Source organism: Camelus dromedarius, chromosome 11, assembly GCF_036321535.1.
Source record: "Camelus dromedarius isolate mCamDro1 chromosome 11, mCamDro1.pat, whole genome shotgun sequence".
Lineage (NCBI taxonomy): Eukaryota > Metazoa > Chordata > Mammalia > Artiodactyla > Camelidae > Camelus > Camelus dromedarius.
This window is the reverse complement of record NC_087446.1, coordinates 53,196,191-53,217,854: the sequence shown is the minus strand read 5'-3', so window position 1 is coordinate 53,217,854 and position 21,664 is coordinate 53,196,191. Positions and strand designations below refer to the sequence as shown.

The 21,664-nt window shown below is 35.3% G+C and overlaps 1 non-coding gene and 1 pseudogene across 1 annotated transcript; both read left to right on the top strand.

The window, feature by feature from the left end:
• The first annotated feature begins 6,653 nt into the window (after nucleotides 1-6,653).
• LOC105103778 (deoxyuridine 5'-triphosphate nucleotidohydrolase, mitochondrial-like) lies at nucleotides 6,654-7,158 on the top strand (annotated as a pseudogene).
• Nucleotides 7,159-13,738: 6,580 nt separating this feature from the next.
• On the top strand, nucleotides 13,739-13,845 carry LOC116156609 (U6 spliceosomal RNA). Its single transcript, XR_004140455.1, has one exon. It is a non-coding gene; the product is annotated as a U6 spliceosomal RNA (small nuclear RNA).
• The last annotated feature ends 7,819 nt before the right edge of the window (nucleotides 13,846-21,664 follow it).

The following is a 21,664-nucleotide window of genomic DNA, read 5'->3' as shown; positions in this document are numbered from 1 at the left end:
ATTTTTCTTTCTCTTTCTGGCTTACTTCAATTAGAATGGCATTCTCTAGGTCCATCCATGTTGCTGCAAATGGCATTATTTTATTCTTTTTTTACGGCTGAGGAGTATTCCATTGTGTAAATATACCACGGCTTCTTTATCCAGTCATCTGTCAGTGGACGTTTAGGTTGTTTCCATGTCTTGGCTATTGTAAATTGTGCTGCTATGAACACTGGGGCACATGTATTTTTTGAAATTAGAGTTCCTTCCAGATATATGCCCAGGAGTGGGATTGTTGGATCATATGATAAGTCTATTTTTAGTTTTTTGAGGAATCTCCATACTGTTTTTCATAATGGCTACACCAAACTACATTCCCACCAGCAGTGTAGGAGTGTTTCCTTTTCTCCACACTCTCTCCAGCATTAACAGTTTGTGGACTTTTTAATGATGGCCATTCTAATTAGTGTGAGGCGGTACCTCACTGTAGTTTTGATTTGCATTTCTCTGATAGTTAGTGATAATGAGCATTTTTTCATGTGCCTATTGGCTATTTGTATGCCTTCATTGGAGCATTGCTTGTTTAGGCCTTCTGCCCATTTTTAGGTTTTGTTGTTTGTTTTTTTGTTCTTACGCTGTATGAGCTGTTTATGTATTCTGGAAATTAAGCCTTTGTCAGTCGCATCATTTGCAAATATTTCTCCCATTCCATAGGCTGTCATTTTGTTTTGCTTATGGTTTCCTTTGTTGTGCCAAAGCTTGTAAGTTTAATTAGCATTTTACTTTATTTTTAATTGTGGTAAAATACACATAGCATAAAATTTACCATCTTAACCATTTTTTAAGTGTACAGTTAAGTAATGTCAAGTACTTTCACATTGTCATGCAACCAATTTCCTAATTCCTTTCATCTTACAAAACTAAAACTCTATACCCATTAATCAACAATCCCCCACACCACTTTCCCTCACCTCTGGCAACCATCATTCTACTTTCTGTCTGTATGACTTTGTCTATTCTAGACACCTCAAATAATAGAATCAGACAGTATTTGTCTTTTTGTGACTAGCTTATTTCACTTAGAATAACATTCTTAAGGTTCATCATGTTATAGTATGCATCAGAATTTCTTTCCTCTTTAAGATTGAATAATATTCCATTGTATACGCATACTACATTTTGTTTATCCATTCATTCATTGATGGACATTAGGGCTGCTTCCACATTTTCACTATTGGAAATAATGCTTTTATGAACACGGGTATATAAATATCTCTTCCAGACCCTGCTTTCAATTTTTTGAGGTATATATCCAGAAGTGGAATTTCTGGATCATATGGTAATTCTATCTTTAACTTTTTTGAGGAACTGCCATGCTATTTCCTACAGAAATTTTTTTCCCTATATTTTCTCCATATCCTTGCCAACACTTGTAATTTTCCGTTTTGGTTTTTGTTTTGCTTTTTTATAGTAGCCATTCTAATGGATAAGAGGTAGTATCTCAATATGGTTTTGGTTTACATTTCCCAAATGATTACTGATGTTCAGTATCTTTTAATGTCCTTATTGGCCATCTGGATATTGTCTCTGGAGAAATGTCTATTCAAGTCCTTTGCTCATTTTTTATTTGGGTTATTAATTTTAAACGCATTTATCTCGTTATTTAATCTATGAGGTTATAATAATCTTGAGAAAGTTAAAATTAAAAAATTGACAGCAAAAAGAATATTTTGTCTTGAGAACATCATATAAATTTTATAATTATCCTGCATATAATAATTCCTTCATATTAGAAAGTAAAATAATAATAATAGTAGTGGCTAAAGTGCTCATCTTATTCCTTTTTTCTCATTTAATTGAAATGTAACTTGTGGCCTCAAGACATATGTTTTATAACTTTTTGAATCAAATATATGGAAAGAATATATCTTAAATAAGAATATCTATATTATTTATATATTACTAAGAATTTTTATCAGAATAAATATTGAATTTGATTGTCTTTCTAGTAATATTTGGAGATTGATATGATTTTTCTCCTTCAACACAATATAATGAATTATTTTAAAAGCATTTCTAATGCTGAATCACCACTGCATTTCCAGTACAAAAAGCTTGGTCATAGTGATTATTCATTCTTCCAATGTGCTACCAGGTTCTATTTGATGATGTGCATTTTCACCCCCACCAGCAATGTTTTGGAGTCTTATATTATCTTTAATATAAGTTCACTAGAGACTTGGGAATGGGCTGAAGGTGAAATATTTTCTCCTTGGATTTTTACCAGTCTCATGTTTCCAACCATCATTTTGTGGCAACAAGCCTTGATTGGTCTTTCCACTTGTCCTCCTTCCAGGGAGGGATTTTGCAATTCCTTCACTGCATCTCTCACCTATACATTGTCCTCTACTATCTTTTTATTCAGGTTGGGAGTGTGGGAGGTTGTGGGTAGAGGGAAAGAGGTGTGGGAAGGATTCACTATCTTTGAAATGAGAGTTTCCTTTTACTTTCTTCTATTGCCTCTGAGACCTTTGAGTCTGGAGAACCGACTACCAGGCCATTGGCTGCCTAAGTATAAAACCTGGAGATGATGGATGATCATCAAGCCACAGACTTTTTGTTCTGGGGAACTGCCTTCTTCAGAGAGAAGAAGGTGGAGGGATGTGAATTGGTTATTAGTTTCTGAGTTTTGCTGAAGTAGAATCTAAAAAGAAGAAAAAGCAGTTGAGTCATATTATGCATTTTTCAATATAGACTGTGGCATCACACTAGAGTACATTCCAGGGAAAAAAAAGAAAGTTATTCTACCAGAAGCCTATCTCGTGCAGTCCAGGTAAGTAGGCCTTTGATGATCTAGCTTAATTCAGAGACAGAATTTAGAGTACCTAAAGCAAGAGTTCATTATTGATGAACAGGTGGTGAGGACAGACATCCTTGTCTTGTTTCCAGTCTTAGAGAATGTTTAATATTTTATCATTAAGAAGATGTTAGCTTCCAGCTTTTCTTAGATGCTCTTTATCAGATTAAAGTTTCTTTCTATTCCTAGTTTGCTGAGAATTTTTTTTTAATAAATGGATGTTGGATTTTGTCAAAAAATTTTTCTGCATGCATCTATTGAAATGATAATATGGGTTTTTTTCCTTTACTCTATTATCATGGTGAATTGGGTTCATTGCCTCTTGAATATGAAAACAACTTTGCATTTCTGGGATAAATTATACTTGGTTTATATTTAAAGCAGAGATTCTTAACCTAGGGCTCTGGAAAGCATAGGGTACTTCACTAATGGTTCTCATGGGTTGATGAACTCCCTAATGTTGTATGCAAAATTCTGTGTGACCATGCTCATGGTAGCTTGTCACCAAAGATAGCTACTAGCCATTTCTCTCATCCCTATAGGTATAAGCTACTTCTCCCATCAAGAGGTGGGGTCTATTCCTCTCTCCTACAAACTCAGTTGGCTTTAAGACTGCTTTAACTAATAGAATGTGACAGAAGAGAAGCTATGCCAAATCCAGGTCAAGCCCTTAAGAATTCTGGCAGTCTGTTTTCACTAAAAGAGGTCATATGGAAAAGAACCAGGGTACCCCATCCAATAGCCAGAACAAAGACCCCCAAAATGGGAATGTGACCATCCTAGGCATTCCCACCTCAGCTGAAATCCCACTTGAATGCAACTATGAGTTAACCAGATGCCACCACATGAAACAGAAAAACTGTCCATAACCCATGTACTCGTAATAAATAATAAATAACTTTTGTTTAAAGTCAGTGAGTTTTGGGGCAGTTTGTTACACAGCAATAGATATCTGAAACAGGACTTATCCACACATCTGGAGAGGAAATACGCAATTTTCATCAGATTCTCCAAAACAATTAAAACCACTAGAGGAATGAAACACTGAATATTCTGTAGAAAACACCTCATAATTATTCTTTTTTTCAGTGTTTTTCATAGATATTAGCAGCAATGTGCTTAAGACTATAATCTCTTGCCCTATGTAAGTAGACTATAGCTACTGAATTCGGCAATTAAATGAAAGGTCATATGCTTTAGCAATCTAATGGGACTGACAACCTCAGGTGAAAAATGAGAAAACTTACTGGACCAGCCCTCCTCTACTCTGAAGCAAGTTTAGGTAGTATTTTAAGACAAGGCCCAAACACTTCACAAAAAAATATACATATAAAACAAAAACAAAAACAAAACAAAAAGCTGAGGGAGGGTAATAATAGCTCAGTGGTAGACTGTGTGCTTAGCATGCACAAGGTCCTGGGTTCAGATCCCAGTACCTCCACTTAAAAAAAAATTATATATATATATATATACTTATACATATATATATATACACATATGATCATGAGAAAATATATACATATAAAAATTATACACAGAGGAATGAACAAAAACAAACCCAAAGTCCTATACCATAAAATGTGGTAAAAACACAGATGCATACACGAACCAGCTGGATGTATTTAACTACAATCATAAATAGTGTAGTCATGGTGGGAAGTGAGTGTGATTTGAAACTGAGATATCACCTATCTAGGTAGAGTTTGGATAAAAAAAGTGACTGAGACATAGGGCATGGTTTCCATCTGATGAATGGGATGGGGTAGGGAAGAGAGGTGGAAGGAGAATGACAATACTCTAGACCACTAGTCCAACCCAGTAGCAGACATAATGAATCAGAAGGGTCTAAGATAATACAGCAAAGAGAAGCTAACCCTGGAAAAAAGGAGCTTAAAGAGATCAGGCCCACGTACCCAGAAATAGTTCAAAGGGAATACATCAGAGACCCAGGCAAGGCCTACTAGGCAGACTATCTGGCTCCCATGTTAGGCATTATTTAGGGAAACAACAGCTAAATGCTCCTTCAAGTGTCCAGGATGTTGAAGGCCAAGATATCCAAGGTCTGACCTAGAGGGGGAAGAAAAACCCAGGATTCTGGGTGGCATTCATAGAAATCCTTGCTGCAGCATATCACAGAAGGAAGGATCCAGATGAGTAACTATATACAAGAGAGTAGACCAAATGAATTATATACCAGAACTCATGGGGAAGCCCTTGATGAAGGAAACACAGGAAAACAAGGGGAGAACAAAGGAAGCTGGTCAGTTGGAATGCCATACTAGAAAGACTAGAGCAGGAGTAGTTGAAGAGATGACATGAGGGCCAGGAATATGGGTGCAGCCAAGCTGGGTTCTACCGGTAAAAGATTTCTCATGAGATTTCAGTCATACAATTGGCCAGGGCTGTAGTCCAATCTGAAGACTCAACTGATGGAGGATTCACTTCCAATCTTACACCCATGATTGTTGGCAGAATTTAGTACCTGAACAGCTTGCAGTCAAGGGCCTCAGTTCCTTGCTGCCTGTTAGCTGGAGACCTCCCAAAGTTCCCTGATACAGGAGTCTCTTCAAAGGGCAGCACAACATGGCAATTCATTTCCCTCAGAGCAAGAAAGCAAAAGAGAGGCCCTGAAACAGAAGCCATAGTCTTTTTGCAACCTAGCCTCAGAAACAACATCTCATTACTTGTGCTGTAGTCTATTAGAAGTGAATCACAGTGGGGAGGGTATAGTTCAGTCAGTGGCAGAGTGCTTGCTTTGCATGCACAAGGTCATACATTTGATCCCCAGTACCCCTGTTAAATAAAATCAATAATAATAATAAATAAGTAAACCTAATTCTGTCCCTCCCAGAAAAAAACAAAAACAAAAACAAACAACAGCAAAAATACAAGTGACTCACTAGGTCCAACCTATAGTCAAGGGGAGAACATTACATAAAGACATGAATACTAGAAGGAGGGGTACAATGGGGGCCATCTTAAAGGCCGTGTATCATATTACTCAGGTCTAAAAACTTTGTCCCTGTATTTAATTACTGCAAATGTCAAATTCCTGGGAGCAAGGATCTCACTGGCCCAGTTTGGGTTAGAATTTCTTCTGTGGGTCCATCAGCCTTGGCTAGACAGAGCAAGATCACGTAATATATTTTATTATTTTTAGACATTTCAAGAGAATAGGAAATTGTTGTAGGCTTTGTTACAAAGATACACTATCAAGCTATTATAAAAACTGTATAAAAACTAAAAAGATTACTTGAGATTTAGTATTGGGAAATCAAGCTAAGGAATATTTTCACTCGTCTCATTAATGATTACCTTATTCTTTAGAACTAAAGGGAGAGAGTGAGCCATCATTTTAACACCAGCAGATACAATTTAATGGGATAGTTTCGACATATCTTGCCTAAGCCAAATTAGAAGATTCTCAGAATTATTAAGGGGATAGTGGAGGGAGAGAATAAAGAAAATAGTAGAGGTAGTAGAAATAAGACCAACAAGAGGATAAGTTTTTAATGAAGAATTAAAACAACTGATGTCTTTGAATCTCAAGGCATCTCAAAGGTAAACAGAAAATCATCTTTGTTGACATTGACACAATATTTACATAAAGGCAAATAAAGTAGGCTCTGAGTATCACTGCTTTTCTTCAGTTGTTTTATTTTTAAAGTTATTCTCTAGGGAATTCTGCTTTCAGTGATGGTGAAGTTTCTTGCAGACCAATCCTGCAGCAAAAAACAACTAGAAAATATGAACAAGCAGTTATACTTTAAAAAAAAAAAAAGCCTTTCAAAAATGAAGACAGACTTTCTGCCCTGCCATGCTCTGCTCTCAAAAGACACAAGTCATCTCCCCCAGCAAAAGGCCCTGGCCTGCGGCGGAAGAGGGCGGCATATGGCCCCACTTTGCCGGGCTCTCAGAGCATGCCACTGCCCGGACCAAGAGATCTGTGTGCGCAGTGGCTATGACCTGTACAGTGCCTATGATTACACAGTACCACCTATGGAGAAAGCCCTTGTGAAAACCAACATTCGGTAGCCCTTCCTTCTGGGTGCTATGGAAGAGTAGTTCCATGTCCAGACTTGGCTGCAAAACACCTCATAGATGTTGGAGCTGGTGTCATAGACTATAGAGGAAATGTTGTTGTTGTACTATTTAATTTTGGCAAAGAAAAGTTTGCAGTGAAAATGGGTGATCAAATTGTACAGTTCATTTGTGAACGGATTTTTCATCCAGAGATAGAGGAAGCTCAGGTTTTAGGTGACACTGAAAGGGGTTCAGGAGGTTTTGGTTCAGGAGGTTTTGGTTCCACTGGAAAGAATTAAAACTTATGCCAAGAACAAAAAATGAGAAAATGTACTTTTTCCTTGAAAATAAAAACTTTGCTTAAAGTGAAAAAATAATGAAGACAAATTAAATACATTTTCAGAAAAATAATTGAGAGAACTTGCAGACTGCATTAAAGGAATACCAAAGAGAGTTCTTCAAGCAAAAGGAAAATAATCCTAAATGCAGGAAGAAATTCAGCAATAAAAAGGGTAAATATGAAGGTAAATCCTAATGAATAATAAGAGTTGACATTTAAGGATATATGAAAATGGCTAAAAATAAAGAATTTCTGGAATAAAAAACTATGATCTCTTGGGAAAACAATTTGCAGATGAATTAAAGGAGAGAATGCTTACCGGAAAATCGAGCAGAAGAGCTATCTCAAAGCAAAGAGCTGAAATACAAACAGAAGTCATGATGAAAAACACAAGACTTAGAGGATAGATCCAGGAGGCCTAATACACAAGTAAGAGAAGTTCCAGGAGAAAAGAAAAAAAAATAATATTGATTGCTAGATACAAAAATATACAAAAATCAACTGCATTTTCATATACCAAAAATAATTAGAAATTTTAACTTTAAAAAGAATATTGTATCAAAAAACTTATAAAGTGCCCAGGGATAAAATTACTCAATATGCAAGATGTATTTTAATAAAACTTTATTGAAAAACACTAAAACACACTTAAATAAATGGAATTATATACTTATTCCCTTTTTTGGGAGAGTCACCTCATAAAATGTCAGTTGTTCTCAAACTGATCTACAGATTCAATACAATTCCAATCAAAATCACAAAAGACTCTATGTGCACGTTCACATGTCATCTAAGCATGCACTTGACAAAGAGAATATATCATAGATGGCACCATATTAGAAGATTTTTTTCAAAAATACAGAATAAAAAAAAGTCCCTGTGGACCATTTTATACAGGAAATAGTGGCAACATGGGACAAAGTGCTTGGCGGTGGGGAGCTACTCTCAACGCTTACCCATACCCTCCTATATTCATTCTGATTCTCTTACCCAAAGCTTTAATTTCTATCAAAAAGCCCACCAGTATCTGCAAAAACAGTCATCAATTACTTCAGATGTCATCTTTCGATAAAGTACTGGTATTTAAACAGGGAATTTTTAGGACTTAGAGTCAACTTTTTAAAAAATGGCAGGAAAAGAATTTTAAGCCCCATCTTAGGCAAAACAGATGATATTTTGGGTAGCTATTTTAAAAATCTTGAATCACTAAAATCAGAGTACACAGTGATAGACTAATACCCACTCTACCTACCCCAAAGCTAACCTTGCCCCTCACTCTTTATCCCTTGTGGGGTTTTTTCTTAATATAACATCTTCATTTAAATATAATTCACATACCACACAATTCACCCATTTAAAATGTACAATTCAATGGTTTTCAGTATATTCCCAAAGTTGTGCAACCATCACCACGATCAATTTTGGAGCATTTTTATCACCCCCCTCCTCCTAAACCCTCCACCCAAAAGAAGCTCTGTAACCTAGGCAACCCCTAGCTCTAAGCAACCACTAATCCACTTTCTATCTCTATATAGTTTCCTATTCTGGACATTTCACATAAATGGAGTCATGAGAGCCTGTAGGGGTGCCTTCCCATCAGGGGCTCCCTGTGTGATTCCAGCCAGCGTTCGCTTTCCACCTCCCTCCACTCTTCCCTTTCCCTGCTGCTCAGTTCTGCATACATTAGTAAACTCCAAAAGATGACAGACATTCCAAACAGCCCCCAGTGCTTTGCCTGACCTGGCAGGTAAGTTTCCCAAAAGCCAACAGTTCTCTGTGAATAAGAACCCTCCGTCTCTCTCCACCACTTTGGGCAGTGGGGGCTTCAGAGAACAACCCACAGGTCCTCTCCCTTGCCACATTCCACTCCAAACTAACAATCTTTGCCACCACCCCACCAGCACAGCACAGATGAGTGACTTCCTTGCTTCACCCTCCTCCTCCTTTTCTCACCATACGCAAAGAATAAAGCCATGGGGGGGGGGGAGTGATAATAATAATAATAATAATAACAATAACAACGATAATAATAATTGGAATCATACAATATGTAGGTGTTTGTAACTGGCTTCTTTATTCCTTTTTAAAAAACTCAAGTAGACATATTTTTTAAATATTTCCTTTTCAGTGATCCAGACTATTACAGAAAACACCAGCAGGCCATGAAATTTTAAAATAAGCGATTTTAAAATTGCTTCATAAAAAAGCAAATTGTATTGTTACTTAATACATAATTCACATACCATACAATTCACTCTTCAGTGCACAATTTTAGTTTTCAGTATATTCACCAGGTTGTGCAACCATTACAATCATCTAAGCCTAGAACATTTTCATAATCTACAAAAAACCCTAAACTCTGTACCTATTAGCAGTCACTCCCCATTAAACTCTCCCCCAGACTATGGCAAATACTAATCTATGTTCTGTATCTATGAATTTGCCTATTCTGAACATTTCATATAAACAGAATATTTTCAAGGTTCATCCATGTTGTAGTGTGTACTTCATTTCTTTTTATTGCCAAGTAATATTCTATTGTATGGAGATACAACATTTTCTTTATCCATTCATCAATTGATGGCCATTTCAATTGTTTCCAATTTTTGGCTATTATAAATAATGCTGTGCAGAATAGAATTCACCAACCCAAAACATGCCAACTTTGGCATAAGGATTATTTTGCACTGAAGGCAATTAAGAAGAAGCAGATATAAAACAAGCTCTCTGCCCTCTCCCTATTTGCCTAAAAGCAGGACATAAATTTGTACAGAAGTTAATCACTGATAACCCTAGACCATTATCAGCTCAGAGATTCACTGAGCACCAGAAGATTCACTACAGCAAATTTTACTAACTAACCTTTATCCTCCATTAGTCCTCATATATTTACCTTCCCACAACTTGCCATCCCTAAAGACTCAGTCTTTTTCTTGTGTTGATACTTCTCTAAAAATGTATTCCTTTGCTAAGTGCTATATAAGCCAAAGTTTTAACCAAACCTTTAAGTTACTATCCCTGAGTTTCTCCCATGTATATATGACACACATGTTAATAAACTTCAGTTTGTTTCTCTTTTATTAATCTGTTTTTTGTTTCAGAGCCCCAGACAAGAAACTAGAAGGGTAAAAAGAAAAATATTTCTCCTTCTCCTACAGCTGCTGTGAACATTTGTGTATGAGTTTTTGTATGGCCATATGTTTTCATTTCTCTTGGGTATAATCCTAGAAGTGGAATTTCTGGTTTATAGGTGGCTCTATGTTTAATATTTTGTGGAACTGCCCAACTGTTTTCCAAAGTGGTTGTACCATTTACATTCCTACCAGTAGTGTACAAGAATTCCAATTTTTCCACATCCTCACCAAGACTAGTTATTATCTTTGTTTTTGATTGTAGCCATCCCAGTGGGCTTGAAGTGGTATCTCATTGGGGTTTTGATTTATACTTCTCTGATGGCTAATGATGTTGAGCACCTTTTCATGTACTTATTGACCATTTTTTATCTTTGGAGAAAGATATATTCATATTCTTTGCTCATTTTTTAATTGAATTATTTGTCTTATTGAGTTGTAAGAGTTCTTTACATGTTCTAGTTATGAATATCTTATAATCTTTATAATTTGCAAGTATTTTCTCCCACTTGGTAGGAATGAATATAATGGATAACATTACATACATAATATTTTTAATAGAGTCCTTTGAAACACAGTTTTTCATTTTGATGAAGTCCAATTTATCTATTTTTTCTTTTGTTGTCTATGCTTTGGGTGTCATATCTAAGATGACTTTGACCCAAGGTCATTAAAATTTACTTCTATATTTTCTTTTAAGAATTTTATAATTTTATCTATTACATTAGGTCTATGATCCATTTGAGTTCATGCACATATAAATGTTTGTGTATGTGTGAGGAAGGGATTCATTATTATTCTCTTGCATATAGATATCCCGTTGTCCCAGGACTATATGTTGAAAAAACTATTCTTCCCTCATTGAATTATCTTGACACCCTTAACAAAAATCAATTGCCCATAAGTGTGAAAGTCTATTTCTAGACTCTCAATTCTATCCCACTGGTCTATTATATCTATACTTATGCCAGCCCCACACAGTCTTGATTACTGTAGCTTTGTGGAAAGTTCTGAAATCAGGAAGTATGAGTCCTCCAACTTTGTTCTTTTTCAAGACTGTTTTTACTATTCTAGGTCCCTTGAATTTTCATATAAATTTTGGGATCAGTTTGTTAATTTCTGCAAAAAAGCCAGATAGGGATTTTGAGAGGGATTTTGTTGCATCTGTATATCAATTTGGGGAATATTGCCATCTCAACAATAGTAAGTCTTCCAATCCTTAAACATCTTGCCATTTATTTAGATCATCTTTAATTTTCTTCAGCAATGTTTTATAGTTATTCAATTATTTTAACTGCAATGTTATCCATTCTTAGACAAAAGTATTAATTATAACTCAAGTCTCTCAGTTCTTTCTCCAGATTTGGAAGAGAGGTTTATCTGTCCTATGGAAACTCAAAAACGTTTTGATTCTTAGTGGGTCCCCAATTTAAATTTTACTCTTACCCCCATTTCATTTCAGAACCACCAAATCTTTACCTCATGATGGTAGGCTAGGATTATTTTCTGCGTAGTTTTAATTTCCCTAAAGAAACACTATTTTGCTGCACAGCACATTCTCTGTACTCATCAGAGATCCAACATGATTTTTTCCACTGGGATGGCTTTTTACATCTGTGATAAGATGCAGAGATTTTCCCCCTTTGAGTTTATTAAGTAGAAACAGCTATTCTTCAGCTACAATAAAGAACAGCATTAAGACACCTTCTGTAGAATGTGTTAAATGGGGCAAGATACATTTCTAATTTGAGAGAGAGAAAAAGAGAGAATTAACTTTTAAAGAATCATTATTTTTTAAAAAACAGAATCATTATTTAATATTCTGAAACTGAAGTTCTGCCAGATAAGAAATTTAAATATAGCATACTTTTCTTACTAACATATATAGAAACAGAACACCTGTCTGCTTCCCCTACAGAATTTTATTTTGGTTGGTGGAAAATATGCCAATAATTACAATAGCCAAGATGTGGAAACAACCTAAATGTCCACTGATAGATGACTGGATATAGAAGTTGTGGTATATTTATACAATGGAATACTACTCAGCCATAAAAAAGAATAAAATAATGCCATTTGCAGCAACATGGATGGACATGGAGAAGTCATTCTAAGTGAAGTAAACCAGAAAGAGAAAGAAAAATACCATATGATATCACTTATATGTGGAATCTAAAAGAAGACAAATGAACGTATTGACAAAATGGAAACAGACTCACAGACATAGAAAATAAACTTATGGTTACCAGAGGGGAAAGGGAGTGAGAAGGGATAAATTGGGAGTTTGAGATTTGCAGATGCTAACTACCATATGTAGGATAGATAAACAACAAGTTTCTACTATATAGCGTAGGAAACTATATTCAAGATCTTACAGTAACCTATGGTGAAAAAGAGTATGAAAATGAATATATGTATATTTATGTAAGACTGAAGCATTATGCTATACACTAGAAACTGACACAACATTATAAGCTGACTATACTTCAATTAAAAAAATATATATATATATCTGGGGAAAAAATAAAATATGCCAACAATTTTTGTAACTTACATATTTTGTACCTCCCAATTTATATGTTTTAGGAATATTTAACCTAGTATAGTCAGGGAGATATAGACTTCATTAATCTCAAAGAAAAGTCTTTCTTAGATAATTTGTCCCAAAAAACTGTACAGAACTAAACATCGATTCTCTTCCTTCATATATAAAATATAATGTTTAAAATTTTCACTAACAGCATTTTAATCTCAGTTAATATTTCAAAATTACCAGCTTCTCATTCATTTTTACAGCTTGTTCTCCCTTCAAAAATACAAGAGGAGAAAATCAGCATTCTTTACTACTGACTCAACATAATTGCTATTTTTTCTAAGTTACTAAGATTAATACCTATATGCAATTATGCTTGATAATGCAATTGACATTTTTACTGTTTTTTTAAAAAATTCCTTGTTTTCTCTATTATGCAGAAATGAGTATAATTTGACAGTGCACATGAGAATTAGCTCTTGAACCTGGATTACGCCAGAAGGACAAGTAATTCCTTTCAAAAGATGAAATCATTTTATAGTACTTTTTGTGTGACCAAAGTGTTTATACTATAGGCAAGAAAGTGATCTAAGGGCATTTTAATTAGTTTGGAAGGCAAAAAAATTTTTTTACAAAGTTAATCTAAACTCTAAAAATCTAAAAAGTATTTTGCTATCTGTCCTTTAAATTTTTCATTGGGCAGACTTTCTGTAGAGCCATTATCCTTACTGTTAGAAGTTAGGGAATCTTCTAGACAGTAGTCAAGTGACCCTAGAGAGTCATTTGAGGTGCTGAGGATTAAGATTGAGAACCTGGTTGCTATCTCAAAACCTAACAAAGGCAGAAGGAAATAGTCTTCACAATAGGCAAAATGTGTGCTCCCTTCAGCAGCACATATACTAAAATTGGAACGATACAGAGAAGACTAGCATGGTCCCTTCGCAAGGATGACATGCAAATTTGTGAAGCGTTCCATATTTTTTAGCACAGGGAACTATATTCAATATCCTGTAGTAACTTAATGGTGAAAAAGAATATGAAAACAAATATATGTATGTTCATGTATGACCGAAACTGTGCTATACACCAGAAATTGACCCAACACTGTAAACTGACTATACTTCAATAAAAAAAAATAAATACTTAATCTATGCAAAATGTAATCTTCCCAAACAAAAGAAAACAATGAAGTACATGAGTGACACTATATCCATTTATTCATCCATTTCATATTTTTTTAATACCAAACATAAATAGCCCTACATAAATAGCCCTATGGTAGGCATTGGGGATACACATTTATACATTCAATTCATAGTCAATACATATTTATTCGTCACCTACTACAGAAGACTCTGGGGCTTAGGCAGTGAACAAAACAGACAAGATCCTCCCCTTTTATAACTTATATTCCAGTAGGGAGATAGAAAATAAGCAAATAAACAAATGTACTAAGAGGTTAAGGGGGGAAAGAAGAGATAGAGGATGCTATTTTAGAAAGAAAGGTCAAGGCCTCTTTGAGGTGATAATATTGAAGAAGAAATTTCACAGAAATGAAGGAGTGGATACCCAGGAGAAAAGCAAACTAGGCAAAGGGAACTCTAAGTGGAGAGCCTTGAGGCAAAGCAGCATATTTACTATGTTCAAGGAACAGTAGGAAGGCCATTGCAGCTGAAGTGGAATGAGTTCAGTTTAAAGTCATCCTAGACTAGTAGTGCCTCCAGGCATCTGGCAGAAGAAAAAGCAAATCCTTATATTAGGCATCAAAGAATCCCCCACCCCAATCTAATTTCCCAAGGAAAATGAGGTTTGTTAGTTAAAAAACAAAAAAGTTATGCAATATAAGGAAATAAGGCATTACCCAGTATAAGTAAGTCAGCAAAGGCATTAGATATTGGAATTAACAGATCTAGCTTCTTAAAAACTGCACATTACATTTCAAAAAATAAATAAATAAAGACAAGTTTAGAAATATCTGTAAGAAATAGGAAACAATAAAAGATAACCAAGCAGATTAGAAGTAGAATAAAATAGAAATTGCAGAGGTTAAAAATTAAAGTTATTGTGTTGCCAAAGAGTAGGTTCTTGTCTTATCACAGAAAGAAGACGAGACACAGAGGTCATGAAAGCAAAGCGAGGTTTTATTAAGCGATAGTATATACTCTCAGGAGGGAGAGGGGGCAGGCTCAAGTGAGTAGTTGCCCTAAGTTTCTTTGGCAAGCTGATTATATGAGGTATGAAAATCATTGGGCAGAACATTCTTTGGGAGGGAGGAGTTTGGGTCATTATGTCCTGATTTTCATCCCAGCTACACCTTCCCGGGGGTAGGAGGGATTTTTGTCTTTATGTAGCCTTGATCAAAAGTGTCATGGTGTTGGTGCATGATGGGTACTTCTTATCTGCAAGGCTAATTTTCTTATAACGAGGGCATAATGAGCAAAAGGTTACATTCCGACAAGATTTGGCCTTTTCTCACCTTTCTTTGTCTGCCTCTAGCATCCCTGTTGTCACAAGCTGTATGGTTTCCTGTCACCTAGCCTATGCCCCCCTTTCTCTGCTCATATCTAGCTAACTGCCTGCTCTAACAATTGTATTAATTTCCTAGAGCTGCAATAACAAATTACCACAAACACATCTTAATAATAAGCATACAAATAAAAGTGAAGAAATAAAACATTTGAATATCCTGATGAACAAATTTGAACTAATGGATATATAGAGAATATTGTACTCAACAATTGTAGAATATAGGATTTTGGTGTGTTTTTTTGTTTTGTTTTGTTTTTTGTACAAGGACACAAGGAATTATGGCCTTAAATGTGTATACCAGAAAAGAATAAAAGCTAAACATTAAAGAGTAAGTATTTATCTTAAGACACCAGAAAAAGAACAATAAAAGAAATAAAATATTAGAGGAGAGAGAATATAGGTCAGTGGTAGAGTGCATGCCTAGCGTGCAGGTGGTCCTGGGTTCAGTCCCCAGTACCTTCGATCAGTCGATCAATCGATCAATCAATCAATCAATATTAAAAGAAAACAATCAGATAACAGCTAAGTTTATGAGACAGAAAACAAACCCACATAAAGAGGACCAGTAAAGCCAACAGTTGGTCCCTTAAACATAATACAATTGATAAACCTCTGATAAAACTAATTAAGAAAAAAACAGAATTGGCGCAAATAACCAATATCAAGAAGAAAAGGAGTCATCACCAAAGAAGTCATATGTACTAAAAAAAGTAAACAAGGATATTATGAAGAATTTAATTCCAATAGATTTGTACATACAGATGAACTGAGAAAAAAACTTCAAGAAGAAAAAAAAAATCTGAATTATCACCTAACCACTAAATAAACAGATTATAAATTTAAAAAAAAATCTTCCCATAACAACACCACTACCACCATCCAGGCTCAGATTGCTCTACTAGCAAGTTCCACCAAATTTCAAGGAAAAAAATTCCAGTATTATACCAACTCTTCCAAAGAATAGAAAGTGATGGCACATTCCCTTATGAATCTATCAAAATTATATCAAATTTTGAAAGAAAAAATATGAAAAAGGCAAATTACAGACCAATTTCACACATAAACATTGATGTGAAATATTAGCAAACTGAATCTAGTAATATATTCTAAAATATGATACACTGTAGCCTAATTTTGAAAGCGAGCAGGACTCTGTGGGCCCTCCCCAACCCCTGCCTCTTGTTTATAGAAAAGCTGAAGTCTCCCAGACCTCCCTGAGTCATAGAAGAGCAGGCTCAAGCAGTTGATTAAGACAAGCCTGCAGGCATTGGGGGAGGGGAAGACCACCTATCTCAAAGATTAACTGAGATTATTCCTTCATTTCCCTATAAAACTTTCATGGCCAAACAGAATCTTTAGAGATGGTCTCTTTAGGGGATGCTGAGTCCACTAATTCTGATTAAAAGCAACTTCCTTTGTGTTACCAAGATGTTACCCCAGGATCATACCCCTGCCCTTCTCTCAAATAGAAACCAATTACTCTTATCTAAGTCTCAGGAGGCAGCTGCAGAGAAGAAACAAGACTTAGAACCTGCTCAGTCTAAGATGGTGGAGGATTTGACTTCCAGTGGACACTGAGCCTCATTACATGCTCATTGTAATATATTAACATGCTAAATGACACACCTACCATCACCTTGACAGTTGATGGTTGCCATGACAACAACCAGAAAAGCCCATACAGACTGAAAAACTCGAACAAGGACTGATTGGCTCCATCGATCCAGAACAAGGACATGATGGTGGAAGTCTCTCATAAATGTCCACATGGCCTAACCTAAGCCAGAGCTGTCCCTACTGCCCATCTTGGCTGATGACTCCCCACTCAAACACCTCTTCCTCATTGGAGAGCTTTTCTTCCCTTTTCCCTGCTCAAGCCCTTTCCTTCCCTTTCCCCTTCTGAGCAATAAAACAGGTGTTCACTTTGTCCCTCTGCCTCTGCTGTGCGAATTCTTTCACAGCCAGTGGTAAGAACCTACACTTTGGTGGGCTTCCTAATTTAGGGGTCCCTCCATCTGCTAACCGATTTATCATAGCAATTTAAGGTCATCTTAATTTTAGGAAACAAATCAGTAAAACTTGCCACAGAGTAAAAGAGAAAAATCAAAAGAGAATTTCAATAGATGCAGAACAAGCATTTGCTAAACTTCAACATTTATTCATGATAAAAGTTTCACCAAACTAAGGAAATCTTAATCTGATAAAAGATATCTGTAAGAAAAACGACAGCAAACATCACATTTAAAGTTGAAACCACTCCCTTTGAGAGATGGAACAAGAGACAAATGCTCATTAACACCACATCTTTGATCACTCTAAGGAAGGTCCCAGTGAGTAAATCAAGAAAAGCAAATAAAAGGAATAAAGAATGCAAAAGAATAAATGTAAATGCAAATTAAATGGCTGTGGTATAATAAAAAATAAATATTTGGTCTTTGTCTCTTATTTCCTCGAACAGAGCTCTTAAAATCTTCAGACTATCCTGAGTAAGAAGAATGTCTTTGTATGCTAATAAGGTTATGGGGTAGGGAAAGGGGCAGTCTAGCAAAACAAAACTTTTAGATAATAACTGTTCTTCCCCAGCCAAACACTACAGAAAAACCTGTGGCCTCACCCCACCCATGTCAACAAGCTGAGTAGCGAGCCTAGACCTTCACCCTTGCCAGGCTGTAACAAGGTGCATCAAAGTATACGCTTTTCTGAAAACAGTGCTGGGACAACTGCATATCTATATGCAAAGAAATGAAGCTAGACCCTGTATTGTGTCCCCCTACTCCCAAAATTCATGTCTACCCACAACCTCAGAATGTAACCGTATTTAAAAGTAGGGTCTTCGCAGATGTAATTAATTAGAATGAGGTATTGCTGGATTAGAGTAGGTCGTAAATCCAAAATGACTGGTGTCCTTATAAGAAGGCCATGTGAAGACACATATGCATAGGGAGAATGCCATGTAGTGATAGAGGCAGAAATTATAGTGGTATGTCTACAAGACAAGGAATTCCGAGGACTGTCAGCAACCATCAGAAGCTAAGAGAGAAGCATGGAACAGATTCTCCCTCAGACCTCCAAAAGTAATCAAACTGGCCACCACCTTGATTTCAGACTTCTAGCCTACAGAACTACCAGAGAATAAATTTCTGTTAAGTAACACAGTTTGTGGTACTTTGTCATGGCAGCCCTGGGAAACCAATACAGCCTCCTACTTCACAGCATACAAAAATTAACTCAAAATGGATCAAAGATCTAAACATAAGAGCTAAAACTATAAAACTCTTAGAAGAAAATACAGGAGTAAATATGATCTTGGATTAGGTAATGGCTTCTTAGATATGATAACAAAATCACAAGCAACAGAAGGAAAAAGAAGACAAATTGAACTTCATTAAAATTAAAAATTTTTGTGCTTCAAAAGACACCATAAGAAAAGTGAAAAGAAAACCCTTGGTATGGGAGGAAATATTTGCAAATCATGTATCAGAGAAAGGACTTGCATCCAGAATATATAAAGAAATATTACAACCCAACAATAAAAATAAAAACTAAAAAATGCTCAAAGGATAAACATTTGAATAAACATTTCTCCAAAGAAGATGTACAAATGGCCAACCAGCACATTAAAAAGTGTCAACATCATTAGCCATCAGGGAAATACAAATCAAAATATGATGAGACACCACTACACATCCAGTAGGATGGCCATAATCAAAAAGACAGACAATATCAAACACAAGCAAGGATAGAGAAAAATTGGAACACTGATACATTGCTGGTTCCACTTTTAAGATATGTAGCCAAGAGAAATAAAAACATACAGTCACACAAAAATTTTTATAAATATTCATAAAGCATTATTCATAATAGCTGAAAAGTGCAAACAACCCAAAAGTCAATCAACTGATGAACAGGTAAAGAAAATGTTGTATATCCATTCAATGGAATATTGTTTAGCAATAAAAAGAAATGAAATATTGATAGATGCTACAACATACATGAACCTTAAAAACATGCTAAGTAAAAGAAGTCACATACTGTATGATTCTATTTATATGAAATGTCCAGAATAGGCAAATCCAAGAAAACAGAAAGTAAATTAGTTGCCAGGGACTAGGGGAGGGATGAATGAGAAATGACTGCTAATGGGTACCAAAGTTTCTTCTGGGGTGATAAAAATGTTTTGAAATTAGAGAGTGATGACAGCTACACAATTCTATGAATATGCTAAAAAAAAACACTGAATTGTACATTCTAAAGGTGTAGATTTTATGGAATGTAAATTATCTCAGTAAAGCTTTTTTTTTTTTACAAAGTAGGTAAAGGGCAAAAATAAATACTTCTTTCCCTTAATCCACCATTTTACTTTATACTGACCTTTTGTTAACATTAATTTTAATTTTAAAAGCAATACATCTGGATTGAAGAAACTTTGAAGGAAGGTTTTTTAATCACCACAAATCTTACCAATCAATACTGAGACTTCCATTTTCTTTTCACCGGGTAAACATCAGCCTATTAAGTATTTCCTTTGTAACCGTTGTAGGAATTATTCGCTTTCTCAGTTTTAAAATTATTTTCTGAATCTGTACTCCTTTCCTATGTAGTTCATATACATAAATTCAGATCATAGTTAATCTCTACTTAAACTCTTCTCCTTAATCCTCTTTAGTTATTATTAGTACTTTATTTTCATCACTTTCAAAATGCTTCGTCACCAGCTCTCATTTAACCTGAGGAAACTGAGCCTTCCTTTCTTCTCTGTATAGAAAAGTTAAGTACTCAAGTCTCTAGATGGTCACTGCCCAATATGGTAGCCACTAAATGTGACTACTTAAAAATAATTAAAATTTACAAAAATAAAATATTCAGTTTCTCAGTCAGACGTGTCACACTGCAAGGGTTCAACAGCCACATGTAGCTAGATGTTACCATATTGAACAGCAGTGCTTCAGATCTTAGAAGTATTTTCAAAAGCAGTGTTATCAAAAGCATTTTATCTCTCCTGATATCTTAACTCTTTATTATTATTAATTTTAAATATTTACCAATGAATACATGTACAAAGTTTAAAAATGAAATATTCTTTATCTGGGTGCTAATTTGCGCAAGTGTGTTCACTTTAGGTTAATTTATCAGGCTGTACATTTATGAGTTGTACCCTTTTCTGTATATAGGTTGTTACATAGATGTTATATTTCAATAAAAAATTTACAAAACCCACAAGTCAAATACTATTATTTTAAAACAACAGTTTTCCTGCATCATTCCTCCCCTACCCTAGATCTGTTCATGAGGTCTGAGTTATAGTTCACCGCATCTGTTCACCAGAGGAAATTACCCCCAATTCATCCAACCATTTCCCTTGGATTTAACCTACTTATTTCTAAATATTATGTCTATGCTGCTATTTCTTGATTTATCCATTTTAGACTTTTATTTACTTATTTATTTTTTAATTTTATTAGACTTATTTTATTTTATTACTTTATTAGACTTTTATTTATTTATTTATTTACTTTTCACTGTATTTGTTGAGAACTTAGTTCTTTTTTGTTTCTCATACTTTGCCTCCTGGCCATCTTGTCAACATAGTTTTAATTTAAGTCAGCCAGTGCTTACATTATGATTATGATTTAAGTATTATTCATTGCTTAAGCAAACAATGCACTGTAATCATTATTCCTTTCTCATTACAAACTTTTATTTTTCCAGAACTTCATAACTGCTTCATTTTTCGCTTGATATCTCATATAAAATTTTCCAAATGCTCCCACATCTCTGCCAAAGGCCTATTAGTATTAATTCCCTTTTTTTTTTTTTATAGTTCATTTGGATTTCCCTTCTCTATAACTGAAATTCATCATCTCACAAACCCCCAGAAACTGCAAAAACTTAAGCACTACTTTCAAGGTATATCAGTTACTTCTTGTTTAAAATAGTCTCATTTGAGTAAATATTTAGTCAAAATCAAGATTCAAATTCTTCTACCCTCTCCTTCTCTTATCCTCTCTAAGGTGATCTAAGTTCCTAGAGAGACTTGGGTATGATTCTCGAATTGGAGGAAGGGAATCTGATCCCTGTACGGTCTTCCATCCATGCTGGTCTCTGCTGAGTTGTAGTTCACCCTGCCTGTCTTTAGATTTCTTGTGCTGATATCTAGGGTTCCTGCCTTGGCCTCTAGTCTGAGTCCTTTTTACTCCAGCTCCAAGTCTCTTTCAGTTTGCCAGCCTTCTCAGAACTTCCACATCCCATTGGATACTTTGGAACTCTCAGCT